The sequence below is a fragment of the Halichoerus grypus genome, chromosome 1 (assembly GCF_964656455.1).
Source record: "Halichoerus grypus chromosome 1, mHalGry1.hap1.1, whole genome shotgun sequence".
In the NCBI taxonomy this organism is placed as follows: domain Eukaryota; kingdom Metazoa; phylum Chordata; class Mammalia; order Carnivora; family Phocidae; genus Halichoerus; species Halichoerus grypus.
Genome location: NC_135712.1, coordinates 40,151,467 through 40,171,558, shown reverse-complemented (window position 1 = coordinate 40,171,558; position 20,092 = coordinate 40,151,467). Strand labels below are relative to the sequence as shown.

The 20,092-nt window shown below is 38.2% G+C and overlaps 1 protein-coding gene across 7 annotated transcripts in view; it reads right to left on the bottom strand.

The window, feature by feature from the left end:
• HTR1F (5-hydroxytryptamine receptor 1F) overlaps window positions 1–20,092 on the bottom strand; it is a 152,251-nt gene that overhangs the window by 2,649 nt on the left and 129,510 nt on the right. The gene's annotated exons all lie outside the window — the stretch shown is intronic.

Sequence of the window (20,092 nt, the reverse complement as noted above, 5' to 3'; positions counted from 1 at the left end):
AAATATTTTTAGTATATCCCTAGCATTCTTGATCATTTTATGAAATTAGGAAAATGTCAGAGTGTTTAGTAGTCTTTGTGGATATAAGTAGTTAATTTGGTTTAAAAAGATGAAATAAAATTAGTTGGAGTCAAATAACCATAAAACACTGCCCATTAATACAGTGACATATATGACCAAGTAACTCACTTAACAAGGTGAACTTGCCAGCATGGAGACCTTATAATGGCACTCACTCTGAAATGGAAATTATTCTTCTTTATAAGTCACCATCATAAGGACCATATAACGTTACTTCTGAAAGAGGACACCTCAAACATGGCTTATAATTTTTGCTTCAGTCCATGCTATTGCTTAATTATAAGTCAGACAGCAATTGGAGTGTAATGAAATCGGATTAATCTTTTTTATAAGATGTATTTATTTATTTATTTTTTGCATCAGCCCTTCTCTCTTTTTTATTTTTTAAAATTTTTAAATTTATTTTATTATTATTATTTTGATGTAGTGTTCAATGATTCATTATTTGCATATAACACCCAGTGCTCATTAAAACATGTGCTCTCCTTAATACCCATCACCGGGCTACCCCTTCCCCCACCCCCTCCCCTCTGAAGCTTCTCTCTTTTTTAATAATTCTTTTTTCTTTTTTTATGATTTTATTTATTTATTTGACAGAAAGAGAGCAAGCACAAACAGGGAGAGTGGCAGAGGGAGAGGGAGAAGCAGACTTTCCGGTGAGCAGGGAGCCTGATGTGGGACTTGAACCTAGCACCCTGGGATAATGACCTGAGCCAAAGGCAGACACTTAACTGACTGAGCCACCCAGGCACCCCTCTTTTTAAATAACATTTAAAATAATAAGTTTAATAATTCACTTTTGCAGCTACCTATATCTTAGGAAAAGACAGAGAGAAGACAGAGATCTGAAGCTTTATTATTGTACCTCCATATTCCTTAAATTATTTTTATTTTAAAGTGGTTATGTTTCATTTGTTGGAACTGATAAAACAGTACTTTAAAATACTTAATATTATCATATTAAGTGCTTCCTATGAAGTGTGTGTGTGTGTGTATAATAGAACCTTGAGGTACAGCGTATCTAGTATTCTACTTGTGTTTGGTTACCAGGACTAAATTTAATTTTTATTTTCTGATATTCATTGAAGGCAGGTGCTGATGGCTTGCTCCTAAGCGAATTGAGTGGCACAAGAAATTTGAATACCTTCTACCCAGAAAATGAGTAGTTATCCTGTGTGTAGTTGAGAAGGAGTTATATATCTACATTATTTATATCAGCACTTGCCCATTTATAAAGGGCAACTAAGGCAGCTCCAGATAAAGAATGGAAGCTAAAGTTTCCTTACATATTCTAAACCTGCGGTTCTCTGCTTTAGTTGGCCTCAGAACCAGCAGGAGGACTGTTAAAACACAGATTACTGGGTCCCACCCTTTAGAGATTCACTAAAACTGGGCTGGGGCCTTCACACCTGCATTTCTTTTTTTTTTTTTTTTTAAAGGTTTTTATTTATTTGACAGAGAGATAGAGAGCACAAGTAGGCAGAGTGGCAGTCAGAGGGAGAGAGAGAAGCAGACTTCCTGCTGAGCGGGGAGCCCGACGTGGGGCTCGATCCCAGGACCCTGGGATCATGACCTGAGCTGAAGGCAGCTGCTTAACCAACTGAGCCACCCAGGCGCCCCACACCTGCATTTCTAACAAGGTCCCAGGTGTTGCTGCTGCTGTTAGTCCAGGGAGTAGGTTTCTGGGGAGAACCCAACATGGCTGTTACTCAGCTGTCTGTCTAATCCTTTTACTGCTATAGCGTCTGTGAATTCCTCTCAATTGAGAGCAGCTCTTACATTTCTGTGTACGACTTTCTCAGCATCTCTCTTTCTCACATTCTTATTTCTTGGAGTTTTCTAAATAGATGATCTCACTCTAGCTTTTCTTCTGATATTTCTGTGACTATTTTTTTTTTTTAAGATTTTATTTATTCATTTGAGAGAGAGAGAGAGAGACAGAGCACAACAGGGGGAGAGGAAGAGGGAGAGGGATAGGCAGGCTCTCCACTGAGCCGGGAGCTTGATGTGCTCGATCCCAGGACCTGGAGATCATGACCGGAGCTGAAGGCAGACGCCCAACCATCTGAGCCACCCAGGCGCCTCTCTGTGACTATTTTTATTGCTGTCTTTTTTGCAGTACAGCTCTTGGACCTCCAGCTCTAGGACTGTTATTCCCCTCCCCCAACATTATTTCCACTCCTTTCAGCCTGTAGTGAGAGTTAGGTCTTATGCCCATATTTCCTAAATCCATACTGGATCACAGGGCCTGAGGTATAATGGTGTGATCATCTGTACCATCAGGATTGTCATGAAAATTCTTGCTATGTGCTTTCAATATCAGTGGACCTCACAGTCTTTATAGCTATTTACCCTGGAAATATGTTTAGGCAGTCAATAGTCACAGGTGAAATGCTTACTCCAAGCCAATTAGACATATTAGAAACATGGTAGATTAATTAATTTCTACCTTCCTTCTAATTTTCCCCCATCCTCTCATTATCAAACTTGTACCAAATATTCAGTTAAAAAATTAAATATTTTCCTGATTGGTTAATTCTTTCCAACAGTGTTTAGTGTTTAATTAATTAATTTATTATTTAGCATTATGGGAATTTATCTAGTGTTTATTTAGTGTTATGCTGTTGATTTAAAAGTGATGACATTTTCCATATTATAAGCAAAAATAACTTTCCACTTTAATTTGCCTGATAAACAGTTTTGACATAAAAGTCTCTTCAAGAGGTAATTCTGAAATTACATTTTGAATAGAATATTGAACAAGAGGAACTGTTTGGAAATAGTTATGTGTGTTTTCATAATAAAAATGAATTCTGTCAGTAAATGGACCAGCTTGAAATTAGCAGGTGAATTATTTGATAATTCAACTGAATCCTCTAAGAATCATATTGTAGCATTTAAATTAAGTTCAGTAAAATGGTAGTTAATGCTAAGGGAAAAATCAAAATGTGTCATACAAATTTGATTGCGGTTTTTAAGAAATCTTACCATTATTAAATTTAGAAAACTAATCTTCTGATAGTTGTTTTTTATCAAAAACAAAGAAAATAGGAAAACAAATGTAAGCAATCTCAATTGGGTTTCTTTTTGTTTTATTTTCCTTGCCACTTAGAATTTCAGTAAACCATCTACCTTCATTAATTCATACATGACCTTCAATCAGATTCTTTCCTATTCCTTTACATCTTAAGTTCCCACTGTGAGTCCTTACAGTGCTAGGGACCACCTCTGGGTTACTGGACAGACTATGTCACACATTATTCTCCTACTCTTAGAACATAGATTGCTTTCTATATTTTGAACGTCTTCACTGGGAAATAGTCAGGATTACTTGTTAAGCAGAGCCTGTAGTCCCATCAATTGTATATAGCCTTCTTGATAATAACAAATAGAAAATTTTCCCCAGGCTTTACTCAGCATGAGTATTTGCCAATTTATTGATGTAGCAACATGATGCATTTACTCCTCTATTTACACGGTTTTTTTTTTTTTATGCTGATTTATGTTCAGCTGTCAGTTTGATCTTAATGTCCAAATATATTTCATTCAAATTAAACTATAAGTTCATAGAGGCATAATTTGGTTTACTTTATATTGTAAATAACATTGGGGAGGGATGTCATACAAAAATAGTTTTAATAATAACATTGTAAAGATAAGAAAATAAAATTCAGTTCTATCAAACCTCTTGAGAACCTACAGGTTAGCTGCTTCAATTAGAATAATAATAATATTTATCCTTTCTGAGTGTTTCTGCAGGGACTGTGCTAAGTGTTTTCCATATGTTAATTCATTTAATCCTCACTGCTAATCTATGAAATAGGAGGAATTATTTTTTTAAAGATTTATTTATTTTAGAGAGCAAGAGGGGGAGGGAAAGAGGGTGAGGGAGAGAATCTTCAAGCAGACTTCCTGCTGAGCACAGAGCCTGGTGTGGGGCTCAGTCTCATGACCCTGAGATCAGACCTGAGCCAAAACCAAGAGTCGGAGTCTCAACTGATTGTGCCACCCAGGCACCCTGAGGTAGGTGCAATTATTGTTTCTCATTTCATGGATAAGAAAACTGAGTTACCAAAGTTCAATAAACTTCTCTATGATGATAACATAACAAATAATTGGTAGAACAAACCCATTCCCTTAATCACCATTTTCCTGTCAATGAAAAATTTCTTATTTTACTTAATGACTCTGTTATAGTCATGAGATCTGCAAAGTAACTACTTTTTTTGTAGTTACTTTCCAACTTTTGTAGGAAAGATTTTGTTATAGAGTAAGAAGTGTTTTCAAGTATAGGCAAATATCCAGTAGAATGAACTGCTTATTTCTTTATGGGGAAGTTTAAAATAGTGACTATGTCAAAATATGTAAATTGTAATAGAAATGTGTTCATAGTGTTTTCAATTTTTTTTTTACTGCCTTTCTAATTCAGAGACTTCCTTTGTGTTTTTATTATATTTCTTTGCCCCCATTTATTCCTTTAAGAAATATTTACTGAGTGCTATTTATGTGCTGATTAATCTGCTAGGTATAAAAGAATGGCAAAAAACAAACGCGCAAACATACCCCTGAACAAAACAAAACAGCAAAACAACACATTGTTCTTATTTTTAAGAATCTAGCACATTAATGAAACAGCCAAACATATAATACAACAATACAATGCAATAAGGGTATCATAGAGTGTGTTTAGTACCCTAGAAAAATTGATGAATTAATCATACCATGGTGAAACAGTGAAAGACTTTCCAGGTAGAGGGGAAAGTATGAGCAAAGGCAGAGGCATAAAAACACAAGATGTGGACTTTTGCAAGATGGGGGCATAAAGATCCTGAATTCACCTCCTCCCATGGACACACCAAATCTACAGCTACATATGGATCATTTCCCTCTGAAAAAGATCTGAAAATTAGATGAACTGCTTCTCCACAGCAAAAGATTTAAAGACCACATCCAGAGAGGTAGAAGAAGCAGAGATATGGTCTCACCAAAAACCCTGTCCGTGGTGTAGCGATACACAATAGGGTGGGATCTCACCAGTCTGGTTCTTCTCCTGGAGGAGCAATGTGTTGGTGCCCCACATTAGGCACCTAACCCCTGGGATCTGCACTGGAGAGATAAGTCTCCAAAACATCTGGCTTAGACATCTAAGGGACCCAAAGTGTTATAGAAAACTGAGATTTCCCTTTGAAAGGACTCTGGTGTGGTCTCACTTGCCCTGAGACCCAGTAAGAAAACAGCAATTTGAAAAGTGCCTAGACTATAGGTAAAGGAGATTCATTTGCTAATCTAAAAGCATCTGCTGGAGGGGCCCAGGGCAGTTGAAACTCTCCTTGGAGACAGAGGCACTGGTAGACACCATTTTTGCACATTTCACCATCTTGGCACATTTCACCCGCCCTCCACAGGTAGGGAGCTTGACATCACACCCTTCTGCTATCTGGCTAAGACAGGCAGGGGTGAGTGGTTGCAGCACTATCACACTGCCTTGTGGAAGCTGGAGAGCCCAGATGGTTGCAGCACTTCCCTGTTCCCTGGCTGGGTCAGGTGAGCATGAGTGGTTGTAGTGTTCTCCAGTTCCCCAGCTAATGTCAGTGAGCAGTGAGTGGTTGTAACATCCCAGCCCCGTCCTAACTGGGGCTGGTGAGCATGGGTCACAGCATTCTCCTGCTCTCGACTTAAAGTCAGCACACATACAGACAAGGCTCTTTCCCATTGTATTCCTGAAGCCTGTGGGTGCCTGCAGTCAAGACTTCCCTGCTGCCATCCTGAAGCCTGCCAGAGTGCCCCATCCCCTGCACTTTAACTTTCTAGCTAAAGCCAGCAGGCACATGCAATCCACACAGAGGATACCCTTTAATTGCCTGGCCCTGGTGGTTGAGGGGGCTGGAGTTCCTGAACTCCCAGGAATGTAACAACCAGAAGACAGTCTTGGAGGCCACCCCCTCAGGGCACTACACAGACAGCATACTGAAATACAACCTGAGACTTTCTATGAAAAAGGTCAGTTTTCTTAGCCTGGAACATTAACCTGAGGGACAGGCTTCAGGTTTCCCATACAACTAGAAGCTAAGGAGGTGTTTCCAAAATATAAGCAGGGAGAAATTATCCTTGTGCACCCCAGCCTCCCTATAGCTTGATGAGATCTCCCAGAAAGGAGCTTTACACTCATCTGGAGTCCCAATTTTTTGAACTGTCACCTATGGGATACCTCCAGGTCTCCTCATCCAGAGGTTAGCAGGGATTTTGATTGTGGCCCCACGTGACTGTATATATTTGCATACTTTAAAAGCTGTTGCCTCAGGGTCTGACTTCCAATCAGGCTGAAACTAGGTGCTAAATGAGATTCCTCCCCTTGGATCATTGACAGGTCTTGGTATACCCTCCACAACTAGGGCATATCAAGAATAAATCAGGTGGTTTAGACAATCACAAAGGTTTGAGAGACAACCAAAAGCTAGGTTGAACAAGAAGGATCATTACCTACACAAGTATAAAGAATGAGAGAGAAAGAGAGAGAGAGAGCTGTTTCACCTAATACATAGAAGCAAACACAGAGAGTCAAGCAAATGAGGAAACAAATATTTTCCAAATGAAAGAAGAAGACAAAACCTCAGAAAAAGTCCTTAATGATAAGAAGATAAGTAATCTACCTGGTAAAGAATTCAAAGTAATGGTCATAAAGATGTTCACTGAACTTGGGAGAAAAATGGATGAGCACAGTGAAAACTTCAAAGAGATAGAAAATATAAGAAAATATCAAACAGAAGTCACAGATCTGAAGAATACAATAACTGAACTGAAAAATATACTAGAGGGGTTCAATAGCAGATTAGATGAAGCAGAACAGATCAGTGAGCTGGAAGACAAAGCAGTGGAACTCACCCAGACAGAGCAGCAAAACAAAAACAAACAATTTCTTAAAATGAAGATAACTTAAGGGACCTATGGGACAACATCAAGTGGAATAAAATTTGCATTATAGGGGACCCAGAAGGAGAAGAGAGAGAGAAAGGGGCAGAAAACTTATTTAAAGACATTATGGCTGAAAACTTCCCTAACCTATAGAAGGAAACAGACATCCAGGTCCAGAAAGCCCAGAAAGTTCCAAATAAGATGAACCCAAAGAGAGAAACCACACCAAGACACATTATAGTTAAAATGTCACAAGTTGAAGATAAAGAGAGAATCTTAAAAGTAGCAAGAGAAAAACAAATTGTTTACATAAAGGAAACCCCCATAAAGCTAACAGAAGATTTCTCAGCAGAAACTTTGCAGGCCAGAAAGGAGTGGCATGATATATTCAAAGTTCTAAAAGGAAAAAACTTCCAACCGGGAATATTCTACCCAGCAAGACTATCATTTAGAATTAAAGGAGAGATAAAGTTTTCCAGACAAGCAAAAGCTAATCACTAGTAAACCAACTTTATAAGAAATATTAAAGGAACTTCTTTAAGCTGAAAAGAAATAGCAGTAATTAATAATAAGAAAATACATGAAAGTAAAAATCTCACTGGAAATGGTAAATATATAGTAAAGGCAGTGGGTTAATAACTTATAAAGCTATTGTGAAGGTTAAAAGACAAAATTAGGAAAATTAACTAAAATATAATTAGTGAAGGGAAAAAAATAAAAAGACATAAAGTGTGACTTCAGAAATATAAAACATGGGAAGGAGCAGAAATATAGAGTTTTGGAATGTGTTCAAATTTAAGTTGTTATCAACTTAAAATACACACACACACACACACACACAGACACACACACACACACACACACACCCTCAAAAAGATGAGGAAATGGAGACACATAACAGCCACTGATTTAAATCTACTCAGGCAAATGCTGTCAGAGTGTTCTATTCTGAGGGTTAGAAATGCATCCTCATTAGATCCATTTCTGCTTGTTAATTTAATTCTCTAATCCACTGTGGCTCTTGAATCCCTTCTCTGGGCTCTTGACTCTGCTCTCAGAGAGGTCCTGTCTTTCCATGAGAAATAGTCTGGATTTACAGCTAAGTAGACTTCACAGCCTGCTTTCTGCCTATAGAAAAGCTTTTCATTTTGAACTATGTCTTTCCCCTTTGGCCCAAAGTAAGTAAAATTCTCTTAAAAACTTTATGTTTCCCCATGAATCTGATTGGAAGTCATGACAGGCCCCAAAATGCCACATGCATAGTTTTACAAGACAGACTTTTCTTTACTTTGCCTAGAGTATTAGGGCTGTGGGACAACATCCTTAAGATTCTCAGAAGCCTTTTTGCCTAGCTGAGGACTCTACTAGGCACTCCTTTAAACCTTTCTGAAGTCTTAATAAAACCATATCCTTGATCTATTCTTCATCCTAAGACTATTTTTATTTTGAGAATCTTTTGCTATCTAGACAGATCAGTGATATGAAATACCACAAAATAGGTTTGTTTTCCTATCTTGACAAGTCCTGGCTCTTATATATTTCTTCTAAATTTTGCTTGCAAACTCTAATTGCTCTTTCTTTCCACACCTTATTACATACAGCTAAAAAACTGTCAGTTGGCACTTTACACATTTTGCCTAGAAATCCTCTTGGCCAGATCCATAAGTTCATCAAGCACATTTTATCTTTCAAGTTACTGGAGGCCACATTTTTAGCAATTATTTTGCTACAACAAAACATGGGCTGCCCTTTTTCTAGTCTCTAAGATGATTTCATCACCTCCTTTCTAGCCCCCATAAAAGTTCATGCACTAATAGTCTTCTCACTGTTTTTTCAGTATACTACCTTGTTCCAACGCCAATGTCATGTGTATTGATGCTGAGTTTACAAGGATGGACTGTGCTCGAATGTTTGTTGTCATTTTGGCATCACTATGAGCTCTCAATACCTGCAATGTAAGGAGGAGTAGGGAACTACATTTCCCAGAATCTGCTTCTTTAAATCTGGCTGTAGGGTTTGATAGTGAGAGGAATTCCCACAAGGCTTAGGAGGTAGAAGAGAAGAATGGTTGATGACTCTCTGAATGTGGTCTCAGCCAGATGCATGGTCAAACATTGACAGCAGCTTCTGTATGCTCTCGGAAATAGTTGTTGGGAATTTTCTCAGATTTTTTGAGAACCACAAAGTTTCCAAGAAAGTCTTTGAGAACTACCTACTTAGGGGCTTTAGGCTAAGGTGCTTCAGTGTCTCCTTTGACTTTAGGCAACAACTGGGTTGAATGAAATTTTGACTTTCCTGACCTTTCCCCCATCCTGGTGTTCCACATTAACATAAATTCCAGTGTCTTCATTAATTAATTAATATTCCAGGAATATTTTGAGTGACTCTGTTTCCCTGACCAGTCCCAGGCTAATACAAGCAGATACACTGCTAGGTAATTGTTGGAAATTAATAACCAAAGCCGCTGTAACTGAATACTGAAAATATTAAGCAATATTTTCATTAAGACTGCTAATGAAAGCAGTTTTTTTAAAATATTTTATTTACTTGACAGAGAGACACAGCAAGAGAGGGAACACAAGCAGGGGGGAGTGGGAGAGGGAGAAGCAGGCTTCCCGCCGAGCAGGGAGCCCGATGCAGGGCTTGATCCTGGGACCCTGGGATCATGACCTGAGCCGAAGGCAGATGCTTAATGACTGAGCCACCCAGGCGCCCCGTTTTTTTTTTTTTTTTTAGAATTTTTTATTCATTCATTTGAGACAGAGATACAGAGAGAGAGAGAGAGTAGGAGCAGTGGGGAGAGGCAGAGGAAGAGGGAGAAGCAGGCTGCCTGCTGAGACAGGGAGCCCAATGTGGGGCTCCATCTCAGGACCTGGGGATCATGACCTGAGCTGAAGGCAGACACTTAACCATCTGAACCACCCGGGCGCCCCAGTGAAAGCAGTTTTAACCATTGAAGCATTAACCAACTTTAACTGAATCTTAAAAATATTTAGAAGGAAAGGGGCGCTTGGGTGGCTCAGTCGTTAAGCGTCTGCCTTCAGCTCAGGTCATGATCCCAGAGTCCTGGGATTGAGCCCAGCATCGGGCTCCCTGCTCTGCGGGGAGCCTGCTTCTCCCTTGTTTATGGAAAGGGAAGCAAATACACATGCACAAACTCAGTATTTTATACTACTTCCTTTATTTGTTGCTGAAACCTAGTGGGGGAAGAAGCTAAATGTGTGTATGCGTGTGAGCAGAGGAGGGATGGAGGATATGGAAGGAGTGGGGCTGTGAAGGCAGTAAGAACTGATGCATATTCCTGAAATTGGGGCTTCAGTTTATTAAGAGACTACCACATATTGCGAATAAAAGCCTCAGTGCTAGAGTTAAACAAATCTTCATCTGAAGTTTGTGTCCCCACTTACTCGTATGAGCTCAAAAAGTCATTTCAACTTTCAAAGACTCGCCTTCTTCAGTGAAATGAAGCTAATAAGAGTCAAATCTTTTAAAGTGTGGTTAAAGATTAAATATAAATCCCTTAGGTCCTGGCCCCTAATAAACTCAGTATTTACATTTGTTCTCTGTAGTAAGCATTTGTGAAAGCATTAAATGTATCTAACAAGGAAAAAGTATGACAATATTTTTATTTTTACCTCAGTCTTCATTTTATAGTATCTGTAGTACCATCATTGTGTAATGCCGAATTTTCTAATTCCACGTAAAGGTGGCAGTGGGAGGAAACGATATGCAATTACCATGAGTGAGAAATGATGTACTCTTCTAATATTTGAGTTAAAATGGAAAACAAGTAATAGGTTAGCAAGCTAGAGATCAAATTTTGAAAGAATATGTTCATGATCTTTCTCTCCTCCTTGCCTGACATTACTTATTCTTGAGTATTCAGGAAGGCAAATAGTTCACTCCATAATGACACTGGATATGATATGTCTTATGTAAGTGTTTATCACCAGGAACTAGGCAAAGAATCTGGAAATTCTGTACCTTTACTGGAAGGTTACTAAAAAATTGAGTTTTGATGGGGCGCCTGGGTGGCTCAGTCGTTAAGCGTCTGCCTTCGGCTCAGGTCATGATCCCAGCGTCCTGGGATTGAGCCCTGCATCGGGCTCCCTGCTCAGCGGGAAGCCTGCTTCTCCCTCTCCCACTCCCCCTGCTTGTGTTCCCTCTCTCGCTGTGTCTCTCTCTGTCAAATAAATAAAATCTTAAAAAAAAAAAATTGAGTTTTGGCTATATGCTAGATATGAAGAATATTTTTAAAATTTTCTTTTTAAAAAAAATTATTTAGAGAGAGTGACAGAGAGAGAGAGTGAATGGGGGCAGGGGAGGGGCAGAGGGAGAGGGAGAGAGAGAATCTAAAGCAGACTCCTGCTGAGCACGGAGCCCAGAGTGGGACTCGATCCCACGATCCTGAGACCATGACCTGAGCTGAAATCAAGAGTCAGACACCCAACCGAATGAGCCAGCCAGGCACCCCTAAAAATTTTCTTTCTCAAATTAATTATTAACAATCTGGTAAATATCTTCATCTAGATACTTAATTTTGTATTCTTAATCTAGAATAAAATATCAGATTGGACAAAGTCTTTCTTAAAATGTGGGGAGACAATAGCTAAGTTTACCTGAACATGAATAAAAATGTCATGGTAAATTATTTACTTAAAAAAAAAAATCACATCATTGGGATGTGTTAAAACTCAGTGAAAGCTGTTGTGAGATTAAAAGAGATCTAATTTTAGTGATGATTTTTGATTTGACAACTTCAATTATTTTGATGCATAATAACTACTTAACTGCACCAAGCTGGCAAGGTTTAAGCAATTTCAAGCACAACAATCTCTTTTTTTCTCTCTGATTTTTTTTTTTTTAGCCAGCTCTTATTAGACTATTATATTTTATATTTTATGCAAATGTAACTAATGGAATGAAAGGTATTTCACTTGATTGGGATGTATGCTCTTCTATTTTCCTTTTGTAAATATGTTAAATTGGAAGTATTTCTCTTCTTTTTTCATCTTTAATTCACTTTCTTTCTTTTGACCCCCTTTATTTAAGCTTTATAAGAATTTGAGAAACAAGGCAGAGGATCATAGAGGAAGAGAGGAAAAAATGAAACAAGAAGAAACCAGAGAGGGAGACAAACCATGAGACTCTTAATCTCAGGAAACAAACTGAGGGTTGCTGGAGTGGAGGGGGATGGGAGGGATGGAGTGGCTGGGTGATAGACATTGGGGAGGGTATGTGCTATGGTGAGTGCTGTGAATTGTGTAAGACTGTTGAATGACAGACCTGTACCTCTGAAACAAATAATACATTATATGTTAATAATAAAAAAATAAAGTACAGCTTTATATTTGGTAGGTTTAGTAAGTACCACTTTGATTAACTGAGTATCATAGAAAAAACAAATGATTAATATTGACATTGGACACCACAGGCTTGCTAGGGCTGATATATAAAGCAGAATATCTAGTAACATAATATAAGTGCTTAATTGCTGTCAGTTGAAATTGGGTAATTGATTTGTCATCTTCAATTAATGATAATATAGAATGTTCAGCACTGAAACACAAGACAGATATTATATAGCCATGACTTGGAGCTCTGCTTAAGCATAATCTGGTCTTCCAGTCTGCTGGTTATTAACTATAGGCTATTAACTATAATATGAAGAAAAGCTTAACTTTTAAATTTGGATAAGATAGGCAGTGATTGACTGAAACATGTTTAGCTTAAATATACACTGGCTTTCTTTAAATTTATGGTACAAAGTAGCTACAATGTTAAATAAGATGGGCATCTTTCTATTTTCATTTTATTTAGTTGGCTTTACATAATGCTTTGGAATATAATATCTTGTATTTCTGTGTTTTACACAGTAAATTATCCTAAAATGCCAAGATACAGATTGAAGCACCGGGTTAAGATAGTAACATCTTGAGACTCAATCCCAAAATAATTATGAGAAATCTGTCTATATCCGAATAACAAGAAAGAACTCCTCTTCATGTACTTTGACTTAACTTTTTTTCCCATCTGAGAATACTGAAATTGCTACTAAATAGTTTTTCTCTTCTCCAAGATTTTTGCACTAGCTTTTTGTAATTTAAAATACACATTCTCAGGGCGCCTGGGTGGCTCAGTCGTTAAGCGTCTGCCTTCAGCTCAGGTCACGATCCCATCGTCCTGGGATCGAGCCCCGCATCTGGCTCCCTGCTCCGCGGGAAGCCCGCTTCTCCCTCTCCCTCTCCCCCTGCTTGTGTTCCCTCTCTCGCTGTGTCTCTCTCTGTCAAATAAATAAATAAAATCTTAAAAAAAATAAAGTAAAATAAAATACACATTCTCATTCAGCAACTGCAATTACTTTTACCCTTCTTCTACTTTGTTTATTACTATAGTAGTGGCCATTATTATCTTTAGATTAAAAATATTTTAATGCATGCACTTGGAGTTGACACTAGTAAAGTCGTATTTTAGAGAAAATTATAAACAAATTATAAAGAGTTTGTTGGATGTTTCAGATATGGCATGGTTAAATGATGATGATTTATATATTACCTAGCTGTGACTTAGCATAGAACAAACCGGAACTGTCATCTGGACAGAATGACAAAATATTGGAGAACACAACGGTTGAACCTCCTGATTTATTTCCTAAGTTTTGAACATCAGTTGATAAAATTTATTAAGCAATGCACTGTGTGTTAGGTTCTACATGTGATGCATATGCATGAAAGATGCAGCCCATGACATCAAGGACTATATTGTTTAGCAGTAGTTGGGGAAAAGAGACATTTATCTATTGAGCAAATATTAATTTAGTTTCAGCATTGTAGTTGGCAGTCTGGATATAAAAATGAATATGTCATGGGGCGCCTAGATGCCTCAGTTGGTTAATTGTCTGACTCTTGATTTCAGCTCAGGTAATGGCAATGATTGTAACTAACAATGATGAGTTTGGAAGTGAGCATGTACCAAAGACAAGTGAATTTTAGTAATTTTGTAGGAGTTCCGAAGAAGAGGAATTTTTATTTTTCCACTGGACATTAAGCCATGATTATTTAAGTTTAGATCTCTTGAAATGCCTTTGCCACCACGTGAAGCCCGAGAATGAAGCCACTACTTATAACCTGAAATGTACTATATGATACATGCATTGGTAAATATGTAAGAAAGAAGCCATGATCATTCATAGGAAACTGCAGCAGTTCTGCCGGGAAAGACCAGAAAAGACGTTACACAGGAATTTAAATTTAAACTAAGACTTAAAGAATGAGTTTCCTGCGGGTGCCTGGGTGACTCAGTCGGTTGAGCGTCTGCCTTCGGCTCAGGTCATGATCTCAGGTCCTGGGATCGAGCCCCGCATCGGGCTCCCTGCTCCGTGGGAGGCTGCTTCTCCCTCTCCCACTCCCCCTGCTTGTGTTCCCTCTCTCCCTGTGTCTCTCTCTGTCAAATAAAAAAAAATCTTAAAAAAAAAAAAAAAAGAATGAGTTTCCTGGATCAATAGATGGGGCCAGTAGGTTGCAGTGAAGGCCTTTTGAGGGAGGAAACAATTTGTGAAGATATAATATCAGCAGGAGTATGGTAGGAGATAATTTGCATGGGTATGAGAGTTGAGGCTGAAGAATTGGACATGAAGTAAGAGTTTTATATACCACAATGCTGGAGGCCATGCAGAGCCACTGGAGAATATGAAGCAGAATTAGGTAAAGGTTAGAGGCTATGATAAAAAATGATTAAGTAGGCTAGGTGAGAGACAGTGAGTCTTCAGCCAAGGAATGAAACAAGGGGATGAGGAGAGAAAACAGTTTTAAACCCCTTCTTAATGTATGACAGAGTTTGACAGTTAACTTAATTTGGGGGGTAGTGAAGCTTGAGGTGAAAGGAGGAGCCTAGGATGATTCCTGTGTTCCATGAGGGGCAACCAGTTGGATGATAATATCATATACATGGAGAGAACACAGGAAAAGGAGGTTTGGTGGGGAGGGAAAAGGATAGGGTCATGGTGAAAGTAATAGTTTCAAACACACTGAGACTAACATATAAGACAACCTGTATGGAATCATCTAGAAGGCAGATCTGGGATTGGAAATTTAATTCACACATTATTAGCTGAATCCCTGCATATCTATAAAATCACTAGGGATTGAAGAGGGCAATGCACTGAAGAATGAATGGAAGATGAAGAATTGGAGAAAGTCAGTATGAAGTATTCCTTTAAGGGGTTTGATTATTAATGAAAAATTTAAAATTTAGAAACTTTTCAAAAGGTAAAAAGAATAGAAACTCTGGGTTGAGAGATTTGTTTTTTTTTTTAAACACAAACATAATTTGGTGTACTTATGCAGCATGGGAACTAAAGCTTTCAGGCAAAGTGAAAAGTTAAATTATAAACTCAACTGTCATTTCTTTATTTGTTTATTGCATCTTCCCTCATTAGAATGTACGCTATGTAAGAGCAGAAACTTTAGTTCCTGGGCCTAGCACAAAATTTGGCTCATAATAGTCACTCAAAAAATATTTGATGAGGGGCGCCTGGGTGGCTCAGTTGTTAAGCATCTGCCTTTGGCTCAGGTCATGATTCCAGGGTCCTGCGATCGAGCCCCACATTGGGCTCCCTGCTCAGCGGGAAGCCTGCTTCTCCCTCTCCCACTCCCCCTGCTTGTGTTCCCTCTCTCGCTGTGTCTCTCTCTGTCAAATAAATAAATAAATAAATAAATCTTTAAAAAAAAATATTTGATGAATGAATAATGAATGGAAAATACTCTGTTGATTGAGACTGAGGGAAGCATGTACTCTTACACATTGCTGACATAAACTACCCATGGAGACAATGTGGTGATAACCTTTGATACAATAATTCTATTTCTAAGAATTTATCCTATGAATATATTACCATGTATAAGAAATGAATATGTCCATCAATACATACAAATAAATTATTGTGCATACTTATAATGAACAAGTAAGCTCTTTATATTCTGACATAAGATTTCTAAAACATATTTTAAAGTAAAAATCAGAGGGTAAAAAAGTTTGTATGGTATGTTACTATTTGTGTAACATTAAGAATATGTATGAATACAGTTGCTTATTTATATATAGAATATCTCCGGAAAAACACACAAGAAACTGATAACTGTGGTTGTCTCCTGGGAATAGAAATAGGGAAAAGGGTTTGGAAAGAGACTCTAAATTTTACTCATTATATATTTACCTATTTTTCAAAAGTAATAAACTAACAAAGCAGAAAAAAGAAGCACCAAACTTATTGGAGCACATTAGTTTATGTCAAACACCTTCCTAAATACTTTGTCTGTATGGTCTTATTTGAGACCAGGGGAAAGAAGATAAGTGAAGGAAATAAGTTTGTAGCTAGTGAACATGTGAGCACATATGTATTGGGGGAGGGTGGAAAATGGCAGGAACTTGGAGGTTTTCACGTGTCATAGACTGTGTTTTCTCTCTGAATAGGAGACATTGTCATCTGTTGAGGGGGAGGAGGCAGGGATCATGAAGGGTAAGAAGAACATTTGGCACAGTTGCTATAGAGAGTACGAAGGGAATGATCAAAGGCAGAAAAAAAGAATTCTGTGTACATCATTCTTTACTACAGTGCAATTTTCTTTAAAAGATTTATTTACTTATTTTAGAGAGAGAGCGAGAGAGAGAGGGCGCGTACACACGCAAGTAGGGGGAGGAGCAGGGGGAGAGAATCTTGAAGCAGATTCCCCACTGAGCACAGAGCTGGATGTAGGCTCAATCCCAGAACCTATGAGATCATGACCTGAGCTGAAATCAAGAGTGGGATGCTTAACCTACTGAGCCACCCAGGCACCCCAGTGCAATTTTAATTTGGAAATGCTCAGTAACCCTGGTATGAGTGGAAAATCAATGTTGGATTATATACCTTTTTGTGGGAGAAGCACAATGAGGATATTCACAGAAAAGTAGCTAAAGTCAAATGATAACAACACCAGTTGGGAAATAAGTTTAGATTACAACTGGAGGAGGTAGCATCTTGAAGGATGGGGTGAATTTAATGAGCCAAATGAGAATTTCAAGGCTGAGCTGTGATTTTGTCCAGTTGGTCACGAAAATTTTCCCTAAGCCCGTGGTTTTCTGTTGCTCAGCCCACAGCCTCAGAAGGTAGCCCTCCAGGGTAAAATTCTTTCAGAATGGCTCCAGCTAACTCTTCACTGAGCAATCCTCACAGAGAACCATCTGAACACATCTGGCACATTACCAGCTGGGGGCCTTTGCTTTAATTCAATGATTCTCAAAGTGCAGGTCCTGGACCAGCAGCATCAGCATCAGGTGAGAACTTATAGAAAGGCAAATTCTCATCCCCTCTCCTGACACTGAATCAGAAACTTTGGGAGTATATTAAAGCCTCTGGAGGTTTTGGACACATGCTCAAGTTAGAAACAACTGCTCTAGTTGTTTTCTCTTACCTGATAACCACTTGGTTAATTAACCCCATCACCTCCTTCAGGTCTTTGCTTTAAAGTCCCACCACTCTACTTAATATTTCAACCCACCTTTACCTTTCATTCCTTCTTATGGTACCCTTTCCCCTCCATCTTCCTCATCAGCTTTATTTGTTCTTTTATCCTTACCCTTTATAATTTCCTGCACTATATGTTTACTTCATATGAATGTTTTTGTCTAATTGATTTGAGTGCAGGAATCTTTTTGTTTTGTTGATACTGATATCTTCCAAGTTCCCAAAACAGTGCCTGATGTATAATAGGACCTCAGTCAATATTTGTAAAATGATTATTTGTCCATTGTCTAATAGCCATTTCCAAAGCAGTCACCTTTGCTGGGTTTGTGGCAAAACAGTTGGTCAACAAAAGTCTCCCAACCTTAGGATATTCCAGGTGTGGGTCTCCCACCAATCTCGGTTTTCCAGACTGTAGAAGCTATGGGCAGTCTCCTTAGAGTTCCTCTCTCTCAGTTTGAGGTGAGACCTCCACCCTCACCCCCAAACCTCCCTTACCTCCAAACACACTTCCTTATAGAAAGTGGAGGTAAACTCTCAGCAAATCTATAACTTTCTCCAAATACCATCCTCATCCTTTTTTCTAATTCCTACCCTCTTCAATTTTAACACTGCAATAATCTTGAGGTAGTGAAGGCTAAGAGATTTAAAACTTGGTTTCCCCACTGCTTTCTCAGTTCTGAACAGGGCATAATTTAGTATAACATCTTGTAGTGGAATATGAGAGTTGATATCTGTTTTCTTAGGGTGTCAGCCCAAAATAGAATGTTTAATTTTTATTCATGTTATATGGTCTTCTTGGCTTTTATAGTCCATTATTTATATTTTAGGCAAAGCAAGTCTTTAAAAACATGGCTAAATGATTCTTTTCTGTTCTTCAAAATTTTCAATGACTTCCCATTACACTTAGAATAAAGCCTAAATCCTTAACATTGCCCTCAAGGCCCTTATGAATTGGTTCTCACTCACATTTTCAGTCTCCTATGGTATCAGTTCCTGTATGCTTACTATTCTTGGGGCCACAGGCCTTTTAGTTTTTTAAATTTTTTTTTTTTAAGATTTTATTTTTAACTTATCTCTACACCCGACATAGGGCTCTAACCCACAACCCCAAGATCAAGAGTTGCACGCTTCACTGACTGAGCCAGCCAGGCACCCCAGGCCTTCTTAGTTTTGCTACTTGATAAAATCAAACTCCTTCCTAGGTTATGGCCTTTTGGGTTGCTGTTCCCTCTGCTTAGAAGTTTCTCTCCTAGACAACTGACTCTTCCTCATTAAAGTTTCGGACACTCTCATACTACATTATTTTTCTTCATAGTATTTATCCTTATCTAAAATTCTTACAGTTTTTTACTTGTGTATTATGTGTTTCCCCTGTTAGATTGTAAGATTCATGAAAACAAGGATCTAGACTTTTTGGTTCAATGCTGTTCAGTGCCAAGAACAATATCTAGTATAGAAGATTTCAGTAAACACTTGACAAACATTTTATTGTATGCCTCTTACATGCTAGGCCCTATGCTGGTAACACAATTTTTGTTAAAAAACTTTTTTAGTCCCTGCCTTTAAGAAACTTTCAGTTAGAGTATGAAAAGAAACAAGAAGGGCATCTGGGTGGCTCAGTCAGTTAACTGTCTGCCTTCGGCTCAGGTCATGATCTCAGTGTTCTGGGATGGAGCCCTCCCTGCAGGCTCCCTGCTCGTGTCTGCTTCTCCCTTCCCCTGCTCTTTCTCTCTCTCTCTCTCCCTCCAAAATAAGTAAATAAAATCTTAAAAAAAAAAAAAGAAAGAAACAAGAAAAGAGCCAACTTTTCATGTGATATGTTAAGTGTTAGACAAGAGCAAAGTGTAAGGGGGTTCTATGGGAGTAGAGAACTAGAGGTGGGGACGGGGTATCAGAGGGTAGGTGAGATTTCAAAATGCACAGACTGTTTCCTGACTGTTCATGGAGAGCTGAGTGAGGGATGGAAAGAGCTAGGGGCAGAGGGGGAAGGTGGTGGTTGGGGAGTGGGAATGGGTGACCTTTTCTTTCATTTTTGGTGCCTCTACACTGTCTGAAGGACTTGGTGTTGAAATGTCCAATCACTTGGACTTGTCTACCAGAATCTATCCACTTCTGTCACTGCTTACTTTGCATAGATCTACACATCTAAAATATAACAGCTTTCTAAAACAAAATTTAGTGGTATCATGTGACCGTGGTATTCTGCTATGGTAGAATGTCTACAATAATATCCAGAAAACTAAATATATATAAAATTTCTATTTATTTTTCAGACATTTGTTACCAGCATACTTGACTATTAAAGTATTGATCTTTGTGCTCAAAAAGGGCTTAAAAACCATAAACATGAGTACTATAAATAAAAGAATTAAACAAACATGATTTAACCCATTTCTATTTAAATTTTATTACTGCTTGAACAGACTTAGGTTAATATTTTAATGATCTGTACTGTAATAGGAATTTTTAAAGTCAACAAATCATATAAATAATTCTGGAAGCAAACACCCTTTGTAGATTCAGCAAGCAGAATAATGAATTGAGTATATGAGTTAATGTATTTGAAAGATTTTCTAAGCCCTGTTAAAGCAGAGC